This window comes from Hyla sarda, unplaced genomic scaffold, assembly GCF_029499605.1.
Source record: "Hyla sarda isolate aHylSar1 unplaced genomic scaffold, aHylSar1.hap1 scaffold_1802, whole genome shotgun sequence".
Lineage (NCBI taxonomy): Eukaryota > Metazoa > Chordata > Amphibia > Anura > Hylidae > Hyla > Hyla sarda.
This window is the reverse complement of record NW_026608448.1, coordinates 21017-35213: the sequence shown is the minus strand read 5'-3', so window position 1 is coordinate 35213 and position 14197 is coordinate 21017. Positions and strand designations below refer to the sequence as shown.

At 46.2% G+C, this 14197-nt stretch overlaps 6 non-coding genes across 6 annotated transcripts; all 6 read right to left on the bottom strand.

Annotated features, from left to right (window-relative positions):
• Positions 1–1931: 1931 nt before the first annotated feature.
• Positions 1932–2122, bottom strand: LOC130314058 (U2 spliceosomal RNA). The gene has a single exon (XR_008861819.1). It is a non-coding gene; the product is annotated as a U2 spliceosomal RNA (small nuclear RNA).
• A 2059-nt stretch (positions 2123–4181) lies between these two features.
• Positions 4182–4373, bottom strand: LOC130314074 (U2 spliceosomal RNA). The gene has a single exon (XR_008861833.1). It is a non-coding gene; the product is annotated as a U2 spliceosomal RNA (small nuclear RNA).
• A 2101-nt stretch (positions 4374–6474) lies between these two features.
• Positions 6475–6666, bottom strand: LOC130314071 (U2 spliceosomal RNA). Its single transcript, XR_008861831.1, has one exon. It is a non-coding gene; the product is annotated as a U2 spliceosomal RNA (small nuclear RNA).
• A 2097-nt stretch (positions 6667–8763) lies between these two features.
• Positions 8764–8955, bottom strand: LOC130314072 (U2 spliceosomal RNA). The gene has a single exon (XR_008861832.1). It is a non-coding gene; the product is annotated as a U2 spliceosomal RNA (small nuclear RNA).
• Positions 8956–11061: 2106 nt separating this feature from the next.
• Positions 11062–11252, bottom strand: LOC130314057 (U2 spliceosomal RNA). Its single transcript, XR_008861818.1, has one exon. It is a non-coding gene; the product is annotated as a U2 spliceosomal RNA (small nuclear RNA).
• A 2085-nt stretch (positions 11253–13337) lies between these two features.
• On the bottom strand, positions 13338–13528 carry LOC130314056 (U2 spliceosomal RNA). The gene has a single exon (XR_008861817.1). It is a non-coding gene; the product is annotated as a U2 spliceosomal RNA (small nuclear RNA).
• Between the last annotated feature and the right edge of the window lie 669 nt (positions 13529–14197).

The following is a 14197-nucleotide window of genomic DNA, read 5'->3' as shown; positions in this document are numbered from 1 at the left end:
AAGCAGCAAGACAGGGGCCCATTGCACTCCCACGGGGCCTTTTTAAATGCAATCCATAACCCGGATTTGCCAGGAACCCTTCTTACTCCTCCTACTTGCATGTGACACTGGGCTTAGGATCTGCATAGGAAACACACACACAAGCACACACCTACCTTTGTTGCCTGCAGATGCCTCCTTGGCTGTCCCCAAACGGTATCAAACCAACACCCACGGGAAGCTGTAAGCATAGAGGACATGCCTGCACCCCATTGGACTTACCTGTGTGGGTTAAACCCGGGTTATTTGACAACCTATGGCGGTGATGGTTCTGCTCAGGCAGAGCAGTGCTGATGCTCCTCATAAAGCTGTCGCTGCTGTGAAGGTTCTAGGTGACATCACAAATCCCTATGGTTACATACACAACAAAGCTGGGTTGTTGTTGTTTACACTCTGCAAGGCCTGTGGAAGTGAGTGACATCATAGCACTGTAGTTCTGAGGGTTCTAGATGGATGCAACAATCTCCTGTTGCTTCTATGAAGGCCATAATAGACGACATCACCAAACAGCTCCATAGTCACATACACAGCAAAGGAGAGATGTTGTTTACACCTAGTGATGTCAGTGGTATTGAGTGACATCACAGCACAGTGCTAAGGCTCCTGGGCCTGGACACAGCAGCGGCTGCAATATCTCAACGGAGAATACGTTTATATATATGTGTGTGTGTGCGCGTATATATATATATATATATATATATATATATATATATATATATATATATCTCCGCCGAAATCACTTTTAAACCCATTTCCACCTTTTTTTCCCTTCTCTTCCTCTTACTTTTTTTTCACGTTTTTTTACGTTTTTCTCCTTTTCGCCTCTTTTCTGGGCGTATTATTCTTCTTTTTCTTCTTTTTTTTCGTCTAATGCATACCCCATCAGTGCAGCAATGCTTATTCAATACCGCCAGCAGATGGAGACACTGGGAGATTATTTTCTAAGGATTTATACTGATTTTTCCTGTCTGAATTTGTCGCACAGAAAGTTGCAGGCCAAATATGTGTGACATTTCTGCGACTTTAGCTTCTAGAGCATTTTTACAACATTATACATAGGTGCTGAATACATAAAAAGCGACTGTTCAGCGACAGACAAGTCGCATCGGCTGAAAGTAGGCTAGAATGTCAGTCCATGTTGGAGCAGGTTTAGATACAGTCTAAAGCATAGATCTCAAAGTCTGTGCACAGAATTTAGCAAGGGCCTCGCACCTTCTGATGCATCAGGTAGGTGCACAATAGCATAGCCTAACCCTCTGTACTTTGGTCTATATTGATGCGGGACATAGACAGCCAGCTGATGACCAATCCATTAGTGCAATGGATGGCTGGAAGCATTTGTCTTTGCCTTTGCAATACCACAGAAGCAATGCATGGTCAATGTACAGCAATGACACACCTGTGTGAACAGCCAGGAGACCCCCCCCCCCCCATGTTATGTTACATAGTTACATAGTTAGTACGGTCGAAAAAAGACATATGTCCATCAAGTTCAACCAGGGAATTAAGGGGTAGGGGTGTGGCGCGATATTGGGGAAGGGATGAGATTTTATATTTCTTCATAAGCATTAATCTTATTTTGTCAATTAGGAACATTCAGCACCCACCCGCTATCAAGGCAGCTGCCTATCATGTCATGCCCTACCTGCACAGGTGTGCTGGCTACTCAAATGATCCAATTAAGGAGGCCATTTAGTCAGCAGCAGCAGAAGTCCTGTGCCTGGACGCTCCAACAGCGGCCAGACACAAGCAGAAGCAGAAGCAGCAGCAGCACCACCTTTTGTTTTTTGGCTGCAGCAGCAGCAGCAGCAAGGCCCACAGGGCTGGCTAGCTGGCTAGCCAGCAAGCAGGTAGCAATGAAAGTAGGAATCTTTCTTTTTAACCCTGTAAGGGGGTGGTGCACTGTACCCGAAGATACTGCCATATCGGGTCAATGCATAGGGCGACGGAAGCAAGCTTCGAAATCGGCCCCCGTTCTCAAAAATCCATTTAATATATGGTCCCCAGATAGGGGACGTATCAGATATTAAACTGATAAGAACAGATACTACACTTGATCTTAGCCAAAAGGCCGAGAAGCGATAACCGTGAAAGGGGCGGGCCCAACAAGGTCCCCTTCATGGGCACTATCACTGCTTGCTGTCAGGGAGGCTGCCAGACAATTTTCCATGCACACTCTGGGCTGGGGGGCAGTCAACCACCAGTACACACAGCAGAACCTAAACCCATACCATTATTGCTAAGCAGCAAGACAGGGGCCCATTGCACTCCCACGGGGCCTTTTTAAATGCAATCCATAACCCGGATTTGCCAGGAACCCTTCTTACTCCTCCTACTTGCATGTGACACTGGGCTTAGGATCTGCATAGGAAACACACACACAAGCACACACCTACCTTTGTTGCCTGCAGATGCCTCCTTGGCTGTCCCCAAACGGTATCAAACCAACACCCACGGGAAGCTGTAAGCATAGAGGACATGCCTGCACCCCATTGGACTTACCTGTGTGGGTTAAACCCGGGTTATTTGACAACCTATGGCGGTGATGGTTCTGCTCAGGCAGAGCAGTGCTGATGCTCCTCATAAAGCTGTCGCTGCTGTGAAGGTTCTAGGTGACATCACAAATCCCTATGGTTACATACACAACAAAGCTGGGTTGTTGTTGTTTACACTCTGCAAGGCCTGTGGAAGTGAGTGACATCATAGCACTGTAGTTCTGAGGGTTCTAGATGGATGCAACAATCTCCTGTTGCTTCTATGAAGGCCATAATAGACGACATCACCAAACAGCTCCATAGTCACATACACAGCAAAGGAGAGATGTTGTTTACACCTAGTGATGTCAGTGGTATTGAGTGACATCACAGCACAGTGCTAAGGCTCCTGGGCCTGGACACAGCAGCGGCTGCAATATCTCAACGGAGAATACGTTTATATATATGTGTGTGTGTGCGCGTATATATATATATATATATATATATATATATATATATATATATATATTCTCCGCCGAAATCACTTTTAAACCCATTTCCACCTTTTTTTCCCTTCTCTTCCTCTTACTTTTTTTTCACGTTTTTTTACGTTTTTCTCCTTTTCGCCTCTTTTCTGGGCGTATTATTCTTCTTTTTCTTCTTTTTTTTCGTCTAATGCATACCCCATCAGTGCAGCAATGCTTATTCAATACCGCCAGCAGATGGAGACACTGGGGGATAATTTTCTAAGGATTTATACTGATTTTTCCTGTCTGAATTATTTCTGCGACTTTTAGCTTCTAGAGCATTTTTACAACATTATACATAGGTGCTGAATACATAAAAAGCGACTGTTCAGCGACAGACAAGTCGCATCGGCTGAAAGTAGGCCAGAATGTCAGTCCATGTTGGAGCAGGTTTAGATACAGTCTAAAAGCATAGATCTCAAAGTCTGTGCACAGAATTTAGCAAGGGCCTCGCACCTTCTGATGCATCAGGTAGGTGCACAATAGCATAGCCTAACCCTCTGTAACTTTGGTCTATATTGATGCGGGACATAGACAGCCAGCTGATGACCAATCCATTAGTGCAATGGATGGCTGGAAGCATTTGTCTTTGCCTTTGCAATACCACAGAAGCAATGCATGGTCAATGTACAGCAATGACACACCTGTGTGAACAGCCAGAGAGACCCCCCCCCCCCCATGTTATGTTACATAGTTACATAGTTAGTACGGTCGAAAAAAAGACATATGTCCATCAAGTTCAACCAGGGAATTAAGGGTAGGGGTGTGGCGCGATATTGGGGAAGGGGATGAGATTTTATATTTCTTCATAAGCATTAATCTTATTTTGTCAATTAGGAACATTCAGCACCCACCCCGCTATCAAGGCAGCTGCCTATCATGTCATGCCCTACCTGCACAGGTGTGCTGGCTACTCAAATGATCCAATTAAGGAGGCCATTTAGTCAGCAGCAGCAGAAGTCCTGTGCCTGGACGCTCCAACAGCGGCCAGACACAAGCAGAAGCAGAAGCAGCAGCAGCACCACCTTTTGTTTTTTTGGCTGCAGCAGCAGCAGCAGCAAGGCCCACAGGGCTGGCTAGCTGGCTAGCCAGCAAGCAGGTAGCAATGAAAGTAGGAATCTTTCTTTTTAACCCTGTAAGGGGGTGGTGCACTGTACCCGAAGATACTGCCATATCGGGTCAATGCATAGGGCGACGGAAGCAAGCTTCGAAATCGGCCCCCGTTCTCAAAAATCCATTTAATATATGGTCCCCAGATAGGGTGACGTATCAGATATTAAACTGATAAGAACAGATACTACACTTGATCTTAGCCAAAAGGCCGAGAAGCGATAACCGTGAAAGGGGCGGGGCCCAACAAGGTCCCCTTCATGGGCACTATCACTGCTTGCTGTCAGGGAGGCTGCCAGACAATTTTCCATGCACACTCTGGGCTGGGGGGGCAGTCAACCACCAGTACACACAGCAGAACCTAAACCCATACCATTATTGCTAAGCAGCAAGACAGGGGCCCATTGCACTCCCACGGGGCCTTTTTAAATGCAATCCATAACCCGGATTTGCCAGGAACCCTTCTTACTCCTCCTACTTGCATGTGACACTGGGCTTAGGATCTGCATAGTAAACACCACACACAAGCACACACCTACCTTTGTTGCCTGCAGATGCCTCCTTGGCTGTCCCCCAAAACGGTATCAAACCAACACCCACGGGAAGCTGTAAGCATAGAGGACATGCCTGCACCCCATTGGACTTACCTGTGTGGGGTTAAACCCGGGTTATTTGACAACCTATGGCGGTGATGGTTCTGCTCAGGCAGAGCAGTGCTGATGCTCCTCATAAAGCTGTCGCTGCTGTGAAGGTTCTAGGTGACATCACAAATCCCTATGGTTACATACACAAACAAAGCTGGGTTGTTGTTGTTTACACTCTGCAAGGCCTGTGGAAGTGAGTGACATCATAGCACTGTAGTTCTGAGGGTTCTAGATGGATGCAACAATCTCCTGTTGCTTCTATGAAGGCCATAATAGACGACATCACCAAACAGCTCCATAGTCACATACACAGCAAAGGAGAGATGTTGTTTACACCTAGTGATGTCAGTGGTATTGAGTGACATCACAGCACAGTGCTAAGGCTCCTGGGCCTGGACACAGCAGCGGCTGCAATATCTCAACGGAGAATACGTTTATATATATGTGTGTGTGTGCGCGTATATATATATATATATATAATATATATATATATATATATATATATATTTCTCCGCCGAAATCACTTTTAAACCCATTTCCACCTTTTTTTCCCTTCTCTTCCTCTTACTTTTTTTTCACGTTTTTTTACGTTTTTCTCCTTTTCGCCTCTTTTCTGGGCGTATTATTCTTCTTTTTCTTCTTTTTTTTCGTCTAATGCATACCCCATCAGTGCAGCAATGCTTATTCAATACCGCCAGCAGATGGAGACACTGGGGGATAATTTTCTAAGGATTTATACTGATTTTTCCTGTCTGAATTTGTCGCACAGAAAGTTGCAGGCCAAATATGTGTGACATTTCTGCGACTTTAGCTTCTAGAGCATTTTTACAACATTATACATAGGTGCTGAATACATAAAAAGCGACTGTTCAGCGACAGACAAGTCGCATCGGCTGAAAGTAGGCCAGAATGTCAGTCCATGTTGGAGCAGGTTTAGATACAGTCTAAAGCATAGATCTCAAAGTCTGTGCACAGAATTTAGCAAGGGCCTCGCACCTTCTGATGCATCAGGTAGGTGCACAATAGCATAGCCTAACCCTCTGTACTTTGGTCTATATTGATGCGGGACATAGACAGCCAGCTGATGACCAATCCATTAGTGCAATGGATGGCTGGAAGCATTTGTCTTTGCCCTTTGCAATACCACAGAAGCAATGCATGGTCAATGTACAGCAATGACACACCTGTGTGAACAGCCAGGAGACCCCCCCCCCCCCATGTTATGTTACATAGTTACATAGTTTAGTACGGTCGAAAAAAGACATATGTCCATCAAGTTCAACCAGGGAATTAAGGGGTAGGGGTGTGGCGCGATATTGGGGAAGGGATGAGATTTTATATTTCTTCATAAGCATTAATCTTATTTTGTCAATTAGGAACATTCAGCACCCACCCGCTATCAAGGCAGCTGCCTATCATGTCATGCCCTACCTGCACAGGTGTGCTGGCTACTCAAATGATCCAATTAAGGAGGCCATTTAGTCAGCAGCAGCAGAAGTCCTGTGCCTGGACGCTCCAACAGCGGCCAGGACACAAGCAGAAGCAGAAGCAGCAGCAGCACCACCTTTTGTTTTTTGGCTGCAGCAGCAGCAGCAGCAAGGCCCACAGGGCTGGCTAGCTGGCTAGCCAGCAAGCAGGTAGCAATGAAAGTAGGAATCTTTCTTTTTAACCCTGTAAGGGGGGTGGTGCACTGTACCCGAAGATACTGCCATATCGGGTCAATGCATAGGGCGACGGAAGCAAGCTTCGAAATCGGCCCCCGTTCTCAAAAATCCATTTAATATATGGGTCCCCAGATAGGGGACGTATCAGATATTAAACTGATAAGAACAGATACTACACTTGATCTTAGCCAAAAGGCCGAGAAGCGATAACCGTGAAAGGGGCGGGCCCAACAAGGGTCCCCTTCATGGGCACTATCACTGCTTGCTGTCAGGGAGGCTGCCAGACAATTTTCCATGCACACTCTGGGCTGGGGGGCAGTCAACCACCAGTACACACAGCAGAACCTAAACCCATACCATTATTGCTAAGCAGCAAGACAGGGGCCCATTGCACTCCCACGGGGCCTTTTTAAATGCAATCCATAACCCGGATTTGCCAGGAACCCTTCTTACTCCTCCTACTTGCATGTGACACTGGGCTTAGGATCTGCATAGGAAACACACACACAAGCACACACCTCCCTTTGTTGCCTGCAGATGCCTCCTTGGCTGTCCCCAAACGGTATCAAACCAACACCCACGGGAAGCTGTAAGCATAGAGGACATGCCTGCACCCCATTGGACTTACCTGTGTGGGTTAAACCCGGGTTATTTGACAACCTATGGCGGTGATGGTTCTGCTCAGGCAGAGCAGTGCTGATGCTCCTCATAAAGCTGTCGCTGCTGTGAAGGTTCTAGGTGAGCATCACAAATCCCTATGGTTACATACACAACAAAGCTGGGTTGTTGTTGTTTACACTCTGCAAGGCCTGTGGAAGTGAGTGACATCATAGCACTGTAGTTCTGAGGGTTCTAGATGGATGCAACAATCTCCTGTTGCTTCTATGAAGGCCATAATAGACGACATCACCAAACAGCTCCATAGTCACATACACAGCAAAGGAGAGATGTTGTTTACACCTAGTGATGTCAGTGGTATTGAGTGACATCACAGCACAGTGCTAAGGCTCCTGGGCCTGGACACAGCAGCGGCTGCAATATCTCAACGGAGAATACGTTTATATATATGTGTGTGTGTGCGCGTATATATATATATATATATATATATATATATATATATATATATATATATTTCTCCGCCGAAATCACTTTTAAACCCATTTCCACCTTTTTTTCCCTTCTCTTCCTCTTACTTTTTTTTTCACGTTTTTTTACGTTTTTCTCCTTTTCGCCTCTTTTCTGGGCGTATTATTCTTCTTTTTCTTCTTTTTTTCGTCTAATGCATACCCCATCAGTGCAGCAATGCTTATTCAATACCGCCAGCAGATGGAGACACTGGGGGATAATTTTCTAAGGATTTATACTGATTTTTTCCTGTCTGAATTTGTCGCACAGAAAGTTGCAGGCCAAATATGTGTGACATTTCTGCGACTTTAGCTTCTAGAGCATTTTTACAACATTATACATAGGTGCTGAATACATAAAAAGCGACTGTTCAGCGACAGACAAGTCGCATCGGCTGAAAGTAGGCCAGAATGTCAGTCCATGTTGGAGCAGGTTTAGATACAGTCTAAAGCATAGATCTCAAAGTCTGTACACAGAATTTAGCAAGGGCCTCGCACCTTCTGATGCATCAGGTAAGTGCACAATAGCATAGCCTAACCCTCTGTACTTTGGTCTATATTGATGCGGGGACATAGACAGCCAGCTGATGACCAATCCATTAGTGCAATGGATGGCTGGAAGCATTTGTCTTTGCCTTTGCAATACCACAGAAGCAATGCATGGTCAATGTACAGCAATGACACACCTGTGTGAACAGCCAGGAGACCCCCCCCCCCCATGTTATGTTACATAGTTACAATAGTTAGTACGGTCGAAAAAAGACATATGTCCATCAAGTTCAACCAGGGAATTAAGGGGTAGGGGTGTGGCGCGATATTGGGGAAGGGATGAGATTTTATATTTCTTCATAAGCATTCATCTTATTTTGTCAATTAGGAACATTCAGCACCCACTCCGCTATCAAGGCAGCTGCCTATCATGTCATGCCCTACCTGCACAGGTGTGCTGGCTACTCAAATGATCCAATTAAGGAGGCCATTTAGTCAGCAGCAGCAGAAGTCCTGTGCCTGGACGCTCCAACAGCGGCCAGACACAAGCAGAAGCAGAAGCAGCAGCAGCACCACCTTTTGTTTTTTGGCTGCAGCAAGCAGCAGCAGCAAGGCCCACAGGGCTGGCTAGCTGGCTAGCCAGCAAGCAGGTAGCAATGAAAGTAGGAATCTTTCTTTTTAACCCTGTAAGGGGGTGGTGCACTGTACCCGAAGATACTGCCATATCGGGTCAATGCATAGGGCGACGGAAGCAAGCTTCGAAATCGGCCCCCGTTCTCAAAAATCCCATTTAATATATGGTCCCCAGATAGGGGACGTATCAGATATTAAACTGATAAGAACAGATACTACACTTGATCTTAGCCAAAAGGCCGAGAAGCGATAACCGTGAAAGGGGCGGGCCCAACAAGGTCCCCTTCATGGGCACTATCACTGCTTGCTGTCAGGGAGGCTGCCAGACAATTTTCCATGCACACTCTGGGCTGGGGGGCAGTCAACCACCAGTACACACAGCAGAACCTAAACCCATACCATTATTGCTAAGCAGCAAGACAGAGGGCCCATTGCACTCCCACGGGGCCTTTTTAAATGCAATCCATAACCCGGATTTGCCAGGAACCCCTTCTTACTCCTCCTACTTGCATGTGACACTGGGCTTAGGATCTGCATAGGAAACACACACACAAGCACACGACCCTACCTTTTGTTGCCTGCAGATGCCTCCTTGGCTGTCCCCAAACGGTATCAAACCAACACCCACGGGAAGCTGTAAGCATAGAGGACATGCCTGCACCCCCATTGGACTTACCTGTGTGGGTTAAACCCGGGTTATTTGACAACCTATGGCGGTGATGGTTCTGCTCAGGGCAGAGCAGTGCTGATGCTCCTCATAAAGCTGTCGCTGCTGTGAAGGTTCTAGGTGACATCACAAATCCCTATGGTTACATACACAACAAAGCTGGGTTGTTGTTGTTTACACTCTGCAAGGCCTGTGGAAGTGAGTGACATCATAGCACTGTAGTTCTGAGGGTTCTAGATGGATGCAACAATCTCCTGTTGCTTCTATGAAGGCCATAATAGACGACATCACCAAACAGCTCCATAGTCAACATACACAGCAAAGGAGAGATGTTGTTTACACCTAGTGATGTCAGTGGTATTGAGTGACATCACAGCCACAGTGCTAAGGCTCCTGGGCCTGGACACAGCAGCGGCTGCAATATCTCAACGGAGAATACGTTTATATATATGTGTGTGTGTGCGGCGTATATATATATATATATATATATATATATATATACTATATATATATTTCTCCGCCGAAATCACTTTTAAACCATTTCCACCTTTTTTTTCCCTTCTCTTCCTCTTACTTTTTTTTCACGTTTTTTTACGTTTTTCTCCTTTTCTCCTTTTCGCCTCTTTTCTGGGCGTATTATTCTTCTTTTTCTTCTTTTTTTTCGTCTAATGCATACCCCATCAGTGCAGCAATGCTTATTCAATACCGCCAGCAGATGGAGACACTGGGGGATAATTTTCTAAGGATTTATACTGATTTTTCCTGTCTGAATTTGTCGCACAGAAAGTTGCAGGCCAAATATGTGTGACATTTCTGCGACTTTAGCTTCTAGAGCATTTTTACAACATTATACATAGGTGCTGAATACATAAAAAGCGACTGTTCAGCGACAGACAAGTCGCATCGGCTGAAAGTAGGCCAGAATGTCAGTCCATGTTGGAGCAGGTTTAGATACAGTCTAAAGCATAGATCTCAAAGTCTGTGCACAGAATTTAGCAAGGGCCTCGCACCTTCTGATGCATCAGGTAGGTGCACAATAGCATAGCCTAACCCTCTGTACTTTGGTCTATATTGATGCGGGACATAGACAGCCAGCTGATGACCAATCCATTAGTGCAATGGATGGCTGGAAGCATTTGTCTTTGCCTTTGCAATACCACAGAAGCAATGCATGGTCAATGTACAGCAATGACACACCTGTGTGAACAGCCAGGAGACCCCCCCCCCCCCATGTTATGTTACATAGTTACATAGTTAGTACGGTCGAAAAAAGACATATGTCCATCAAGTTCAACCAGGGAATTAAGGGGTAGGGGTGTGGCGCGATATTGGGGAAGGGATGAGATTTTATATTTCTTCATAAGCATTAATCTTATTTTGTCAATTAGGAACATTCAGCACCCACCCGCTATCAAGGCAGCTGCCTATCATGTCATGCCCTACCTGCACAGGTGTGCTGGCTACTCAAATGATCCAATTAAGGAGGCCATTTAGTCAGCAGCAGCAGAAGTCCTGTGCCTGGACGCTCCAACAGCGGCCAGACACAAGCAGAAGCAGAAGCAGCAGCAGCACCACCTTTTGTTTTTTGGCTGCAGCAGCAGCAGCAGCAAGGCCCACAGGGCTGGCTAGCTGGCTAGCCAGCAAGCAGGTAGCAATGAAAGTAGGAATCTTTCTTTTTAACCCTGTAAGGGGGTGGTGCACTGTACCCGAAGATACTGCCATATCGGGTCAATGCATAGGGCGACGGAAGCAAGCTTCGAAATCGGCCCCCGTTCTCAAAAATCCATTTAATATATGGTCCCCAGATAGGGGACGTATCAGATATTAAACTGATAAGAACAGATACTACACTTGATCTTAGCCAAAAGGCCGAGAAGCGATAACCGTGAAAGGGGCGGGCCCAACAAGGTCCCCTTCATGGGCACTATCACTGCTTGCTGTCAGGGAGGCTGCCAGACAATTTTCCATGCACACTCTGGGCTGGGGGGCAGTCAACCACCAGTACACACAGCAGAACCTAAACCCATACCATTATTGCTAAGCAGCAAGACAGGGGCCCATTGCACTCCCACGGGGCCTTTTTAAATGCAATCCATAACCCGGATTTGCCAGGAACCCTTCTTACTCCTCCTACTTGCATGTGACACTGGGCTTAGGATCTGCATAGGAAACACACACACAAGCACACACCTACCTTTGTTGCCTGCAGATGCCTCCTTGGCTGTCCCCAAACGGTATCAAACCAACACCCACGGGAAGCTGTAAGCATAGAGGACATGCCTGCACCCCATTGGACTTACCTGTGTGGGTTAAACCCGGGTTATTTGACAACCTATGGCGGTGATGGTTCTGCTCAGGCAGAGCAGTGCTGATGCTCCTCATAAAGCTGTCGCTGCTGTGAAGGTTCTAGGTGACATCACAAATCCCTATGGTTACATACACAACAAAGCTGGGTTGTTGTTGTTTACACTCTGCAAGGCCTGTGGAAGTGAGTGACATCATAGCACTGTAGTTCTGAGGGTTCTAGATGGATGCAACAATCTCCTGTTGCTTCTATGAAGGCCATAATAGACGACATCACCAAACAGCTCCATAGTCACATACACAGCAAAGGAGAGATGTTGTTTACACCTAGTGATGTCAGTGGTATTGAGTGACATCACAGCACAGTGCTAAGGCTCCTGGGCCTGGACACAGCAGCGGCTGCAATATCTCAACGGAGAATACGTTTATATATATGTGTGTGTGTGCGCGTATATATATATATATATATATATATATATATATATATATATATATTTCTCCGCCGAAATCACTTTTAAACCCATTTCCACCTTTTTTTCCCTTCTCTTCCTCTTACTTTTTTTTCACGTTTTTTTACGTTTTTCTCCTTTTCGCCTCTTTTCTGGGCGTATTATTCTTCTTTTTCTTCTTTTTTTTCGTCTAATGCATACCCCATCAGTGCAGCAATGCTTATTCAATACCGCCAGCAGATGGAGACACTGGGGGATAATTTTCTAAGGATTTATACTGATTTTTCCTGTCTGAATTTGTCGCACAGAAAGTTGCAGGCCAAATATGTGTGACATTTCTGCGACTTTAGCTTCTAGAGCATTTTTACAACATTATACATAGGTGCTGAATACATAAAAAGCGACTGTTCAGCGACAGACAAGTCGCATCGGCTGAAAGTAGGCCAGAATGTCAGTCCATGTTGGAGCAGGTTTAGATACAGTCTAAAGCATAGATCTCAAAGTCTGTGCACAGAATTTAGCAAGGCCTCGCACCTTCTGATGCATCAGGTAGGTGCACAATAGCATAGCCTAACCCTCTGTACTTTGGTCTATATTGATGCGGGACATAGACAGCCAGCTGATGACCAATCCATTAGTGCAATGGATGGCTGGAAGCATTTGTCTTTGCCTTTGCAATACCACAGAAGCAATGCATGGTCAATGTACAGCAATGACACACCTGTGTGAACAGCCAGGAGACCCCCCCCCCCCATGTTATGTTACATAGTTACATAGTTAGTACGGTCGAAAAAAGACATATGTCCATCAAGTTCAACCAGGGAATTAAGGGGTAGGGGTGTGGCGCGATATTGGGGAAGGGATGAGATTTTATATTTCTTCATAAGCATTAATCTTATTTTGTCAATTAGGAACATTCAGCACCCACCCGCTATCAAGGCAGCTGCCTATCATGTCATGCCCTACCTGCACAGGTGTGCTGGCTACTCAAATGATCCAATTAAGGAGGCCATTTAGTCAGCAGCAGCAGAAGTCCTGTGCCTGGACGCTCCAACAGCGGCCAGACACAAGCAGAAGCAGAAGCAGCAGCAGCACCACCTTTTGTTTTTTGGCTGCAGCAGCAGCAGCAGCAAGGCCCACAGGGCTGGCTAGCTGGCTAGCCAGCAAGCAGGTAGCAATGAAAGTAGGAATCTTTCTTTTTAACCCTGTAAGGGGGTGGTGCACTGTACCCGAAGATACTGCCATATCGGGTCAATGCATAGGGCGACGGAAGCAAGCTTCGAAATCGGCCCCCGTTCTCAAAAATCCATTTAATATATGGTCCCCAGATAGGGGACGTATCAGATATTAAACTGATAAGAACAGATACTACACTTGATCTTAGCCAAAAGGCCGAGAAGCGATAACCGTGAAAGGGGCGGGCCCAACAAGGTCCCCTTCATGGGCACTATCACTGCTTGCTGTCAGGGAGGCTGCCAGACAATTTTCCATGCACACTCTGGGCTGGGGGGCAGTCAACCACCAGTACACACAGCAGAACCTAAACCCATACCATTATTGCTAAGCAGCAAGACAGGGGCCCATTGCACTCCCACGGGGCCTTTTTAAATGCAATCCATAACCCGGATTTGCCAGGAACCCTTCTTACTCCTCCTACTTGCATGTGACACTGGGCTTAGGATCTGCATAGGAAACACACACACAAGCACACACCTACCTTTGTTGCCTGCAGATGCCTCCTTGGCTGTCCCCAAACGGTATCAAACCAACACCCACGGGAAGCTGTAAGCATAGAGGACATGCCTGCACCCCATTGGACTTACCTGTGTGGGTTAAACCCGGGTTATTTGACAACCTATGGCGGTGATGGTTCTGCTCAGGCAGAGCAGTGCTGATGCTCCTCATAAAGCTGTCGCTGCTGTGAAGGTTCTAGGTGACATCACAAATCCCTATGGTTACATACACAACAAAGCTGGGTTGTTGTTGTTTACACTCTGCAAGGCCTGTGGAAGTGAGTGACATCATAGCACTGTAGTTCTGAGGGTTCTAGATGGATGCAACAATCTCCTGTTG